We start from the raw sequence: 6,038 nt of genomic DNA on the forward strand, positions 1-6,038 counted from the left end.
TGGATTTAAATGTACTTTTGTATGAATATTTATTAAAGTTTCATTAATATACATAAAAAAATTTGATTTAATGCTTATATTTATAGTCAAATCATATATTTAAGGCTTCTTTAAATTTATCTTCAGAGGGGCTCTACAAATTATTTTAATATTAAAATAATTCAATGTTAATATTAAAAAATAAGATAACATATTCAGATAATAATATGTAAAAAAATATTATGTCCAATAATTTTGGTACGTATACATTATATAATAACGAAATATATTTTTTTGCCATAAAAACCACATTTATATAACTGTATATATAGCTAGTATATACATACATATGTAATAATAAAATAACTTTATTTATTTCATTATCATAAATTATAATATGTATTGGCTATACATGTTTACATAAATGCATCTTTTATATTAAACAAAGAAAAAAATGTATATTTAAATTGTACAATTATTGAAAGGAAAGAAATAATGCATTAATAAGTTATGTAAGTAAATTATCACAATGTTCAATATGTATAGATAGTCATAATAAAGATAACTTATCGAAAAAGTTCAACATGTAGCTAGGTTGGCCGAGCGGTCTAAGGCGCCAGACTTAAGTTCTGGTTCCCATCTGGGAGCGTGGGTTCGAACCCCACACCTGGCAAATTTTTTGTACAATGCATTTAAATTGAATTAATCAAAGAATTATAATCTTATTAAAAGTAATTCTCTGATACCACTTATTTTTAGTTAATTAAATCAATAAAACATTTTTGTGATTATATGTTATTTTCAGGTCAGATAGTTTCCAAAATTGTTTTATTTCAAAATATTATCATATTTTTCTTAGTTATTATTTTTATTATTGTAGATATAGTTCTGATAAATTTGTTTAATAACATTAATAATATAATAATACAACATATATTTTTGACATAATTGATTTTAATATTAAAACAGGAATGAATTTCTTCTTAAAATAAGAATGTTATATTCTTTTTTAATATTATTTAACAATCTTTTATTTTAAAATTTATCTTTACAATTAGGAAACTTTGATAACTATTATTATATAATCATTGACGAGATTATTATAAATTATCGACCTTGGATAAATTCTTACAATTATCGATAGAACGTCAAGAGAACCGGTAATAAAAGAGTCATCATTACCAATTGTTGATATAGAAATTTTCTGCATTGTCGATATAAATCTCTGAATAATTATAATTATAATTATTATCTGGAGGTTATCCATGGTATAACATATTAGACTATGTACAATGGAAAAAATATTATGAATAGGAATAAATATTAGAAAAAAAATTAGGAATAGAAATTAAACATAACGCACTATACAGATATAAATAGATATTTTTAGATTTCTCTCTGACGTTAATAAAAGTAATAATAAAAATAATTTAATATTTTAAATAACTTGTTAACTTTGTGAAATAATATTTTTGTTAATTTTGTAATATTAATATCATCAATATATAATTCTTTTAGTGTTACAAGTCGGCAATGTAGACTGCTTTCGTTGCTTGAAACTGCAGCTTCATTTTATCTTATTACTGGTAGATATTTCAGATCCTGCAGATAAACTCACGAATTGTCAACTATTATAGACATTCATCCGTTGTAGTACTAGATGTCAGTTGCCTTAATTTTTCATGAAAATATATGTGTAATATATATATAATACAAATTATATAACAATTTAATTGATAAAAGTTTATTATTAGAAAAATGTCTTCTAATTGAAAAATATAAATTTTGATGTAATCCTTATATGCTTTACATTTTACAATTTTTAAATTTTTTGCTGTGTTTAAAATTAAAATTTGATGATCAGATTTAAAATAAAAAATATTTCTAAATATTATATGAATTTAAAACATTTTCAAATATTTATATGAGTACAATAAAAGTTTTAAGAAAAAGTAACGTTAAGGTCTTATTTTGAATACATAAATACCCAATGTGATGTAATTGTAAGTATCTTCCTCGTTTTTGTAAAAAAAATGTTAGACAAGTGGAAAATAAAGTGATCCAATATTACTCTTATAAGATTATAAGTTTATTAACATATTAACATGTTCATTAACATGTAAGAATGCACACACGAAAAACTACTTTTTCAATAATTAATTTATTTACTTACCTCCACGATGTTTATCCAAGTAAATCTATAATTGTTTGCCTACAAAATATTTCATCACAATTGACGTTTCGCACTTTGCTTTAATATAACAGAATGACAATAACAGAATGAAATAAACTGAGTAATAAACTGATGTAATTAAGTCAATACGACGTATTAGTGCTATCTATATGTATTGAATTCATCATGTAATTACCTACAAACAGCGAGTAAGTCATATTGAGTACTATAAGACCATATAAAATCTGGTTACATTATGATAAGTACAGAAAAGCTTATATAAATAATTGTTTCATTGCCTGAAGAAAGTTTCGACATTTTATTTCTTCATTTATTAGTTTGAATTTATTATACAGAACATTATATATTTAGATTAATACATACTTTAAACTAAAATTTGTTTAGAAGATAATGAATTCAATGCATTAAATTAAAAAGCGTAATTAATATGCTAGAAAAAGATCGATAAATCTTTCTTCAGCCCATAAATTACATCCACTGGCAACTTGATACAATGAAATATTTGCTATCTACAATCATATGACCCATTAATTCTAAAATGGCTATACCTATTAAGAAAAGATGATCCTTTTATAATCTTTTACTCGTAGTAAATGATACTCGATAAAAATGCAAATAAACCAAAGAGACAAGAGAAAAGATTATTTAGTTATACATACACTTAATTACAAAAGTTGTTAATCACATAATTTATATCCTACAGACTAATTAATATCCCAACGAGCAAATTAATTTAATATAAAATAGCTATATTATGAATTCCAAGAAAAAACATTTGATTATAAAAAGCGAAAGAATATAAAGAAAATGTATCATTAGCTTTTTCAAACAAATTGTAAGAATTGATATATAACGTCTTATATTACAAAAATACAGTTAGCAATTATATCAATAGATCTTATGTATAAAGATCAGACGTCTTTTTTTTCAAATAACAAGTCATTAATTCTTGCATTCTGTTTGAAAATAATAAATCCATATTTTTAATTATTTATTTATAATCGAATATTGACAGATTTAAGAGAAATTAAAATCTAATTAAAAGCTAATTTCCAATTTGATTATAGAGAATCTTTTTCTTTTTATCAATATTATGTAACAGCTATACTTTATTAACTGTACGTACAATTCTACTTTAGATAAAGCAAAGAAAGATTATTTTATTATTCATTTTTTTCTAATATTGCGCGAATTTTCTCTTTGCCGCCTACATATCGTCAAGGATATTACATTAGTGGAGCAGTGGTAATTAATCAACAACTCTTAATTTTTACAGGATAGCCACTACAGAGCAGCGCTGAAACAGTGTCATATTTTATGGCGAGAAGTACAATAAAGTAATGAATTATAACAAATTATGCTTAAAGAAAAACTGTAAGATTTTAAAATTAGACCCACTCTCTAGAAGTTAACATATTCCGTATCGTATAGATCACCACTTTTTATACAGGCCATTTAATATTTTTAGCTATATAAAAAAAAACATAAAGAAATTATTATAAAATAATTTCTGGAATTATATACTTGTACGTTTATACTCATAACTATGATATATAATATTAGATTCATGAAAGTCTTTCTCTTTGTAATAATAATATTTGAATTTTCGTTAACTATTATAAAAAATATCTATTATTTAATAAATATAACAAACAAAAATAAATTATCCATGAATTACTGATGACGTCAGTAATTACTGATGACAACGTGATGATTAAGTCACTTAAAATTAGCGCGACGTGGAAAGTGTTAATAACATTTCTACATTATCCAGCGATCAAGAAAGATCATTAAACGGAACAACGTGAAACGCGGTCGTAAAAGCGGCGAGCCGGAGTTTCCGTGTCTCTTTCTGAGCGGCCTCGCGTGTCAAGCGAGATGCGAATATGGCGAAGACGACCAGTATCGGCCGTAAAGAGGCAACACGATCTTATATTAGAAAACGATGAAGCTCCGGTATAATATTATCGGGACAACGCTGCGTCTCATAAAATAAAATCAAAGATCATAAAATTGCCTTACGTATGGCGAACGATCGCGGGAGCCCCGCGTCAATGGCCCTCGCGCGTTTTCGGGATCGTCAACGGAAAATATAACGGGGAGTTGCAAAATATTAACGAGTGAAGCCAGTCCGTGCCGTAAACACTCGATGTAAACGTATCCGGGCGATACGCAGCGCGAGCTCGGGCTCTGGGATCCGCACTAATTTGGTTTTACGTTACAGAGTGATTATACGTACCCCGGCGCAACGGGGTAACGCAACACGGACTCGGTCGGCACCTTAATCCGAAACAAAGCATCTGTTTTCGGCGAGAGTTGCGGATGTAGGTGTGCGGTAGGACCGCACACATTGTCCCGTAGTTGAGTCCTCCGTCTTCTCGCACGATTGTGATAGAACGTTTCGGGCTAAGTCTTCCGAGGTCAGGGAGATACGGTATAATTATGTCGAACCACTTACGCGACCTCTTCGACTACCTCGAATCAGAAATCGATTATTTCACGGCGGCTTCCCATTCTCTTCTCTCTGAATTCTTCTCAAAGTCTCTTAAAAGCATGCTTTCCGATCAACACGCCTTGTGAATGAGTGGTCTTCATATTTTCCTGATCGGAGAGACCAGATAAAATGATTCAGAAAATTCTTACATTATCTTTCAATAATTCGACGAAAATCGTGAAATATATATACATGAGATTGTGAAATCGATTTCAAAACTTATTTTTCTACGAATCAATTTAATCATGGAGGCACTTTCTCATTCATATTCACTAAGAAATTGTCGATAAAAAAGAATATTCTGAATTAAATTAATTCAAATAAGTAAAAAAGGGGCCAAATAAGATCTAAGTGAGATTTAGGAACTTACTAATATTTATTTGTAAATTTTGAAATATATTTTTTAATTATATGAACTGCGCGCCAATTGCTATTGCTGTTGCGGACTTGATTATTGTCGGATTATTATAAGCATCAAGATTTAGGAAGCAGGAATCCATAGTCCGCCCTTAATCTCAAGACAATCTCAAGCAATGTCTTAAGATGCTAATACGGCTTTCTGATTAGTTCATGACATCTCAAGCACTAGCTTAAGACTATCTTGAATCTTGAGCAGCGTCTATGGATACCGCCCCTAATTTCAATCATATTTCGCTCTTCTTTACTATTTCATTTATTTATATAGCAATCTATTTTTACTTATTATTATTAAATTTTAATTTAATAATATACACTATAGATTCTCCAAATTCGAAGTAAAAGAAAAAATATATGAAGGAATGAAAATCAAGCGCGGTAATTGGAGAAGAAATTAATAATATTTATCTTCTTAGTCAGCACATGAGTCGAACGTTTCAAATTCACTTAAAGCAATCTTCAGTAAATAAAATTAATGTAAGTGTTGTTTCTCAAGTTCCAAATGGAAAAATAATGAGTGTATCGCTCACGCTGATTGCAAGGCCCATTTCCCTATTTAAAGCTCAAGAAACAATACTTACAATTATACTAATTTTATTTGTCAAACGTGGCTTAAATATGCAATATATAAATAAAAGAGCAAAAAAGCCACACGCTGGATGTCGTTAGCGAAAGTCATCAAATATATCTAAAAATTCATCAAGTTGACATAAATAAACATACATGTGATATGTTTTTTTGTTTTTTTATTTATATATTGTATACTAATTTTGTTCACTGAAGATGACTCGAATTAAATTCGAAACTTTTCACTTACATACCGAAAAGAAGAATACATTGAATAAATTAATTTGCGCTCCAATCACTATACTCGTACTTGACTCTCATTCGTCTGGTACATTTTCCTTGTTCGTTTTTAATTCTAATTTGTATTATAATTTCCACATTTATAAG

General features: G+C 27.9%; 1 non-coding gene across 1 annotated transcript; it reads left to right on the top strand.

Moving 5' to 3' along the window:
• The first annotated feature begins 568 nt into the window (after positions 1-568).
• Positions 569-652, top strand: Trnal-uaa. The gene has a single exon. It is a non-coding gene; the product is annotated as a tRNA-Leu (tRNA).
• The last annotated feature ends 5,386 nt before the right edge of the window (positions 653-6,038 follow it).

This window comes from Trachymyrmex septentrionalis, unplaced genomic scaffold (genome assembly GCF_001594115.1).
Source record: "Trachymyrmex septentrionalis isolate Tsep2-gDNA-1 unplaced genomic scaffold, Tsep1.0 scaffold22, whole genome shotgun sequence".
Lineage (NCBI taxonomy): Eukaryota > Metazoa > Arthropoda > Insecta > Hymenoptera > Formicidae > Trachymyrmex > Trachymyrmex septentrionalis.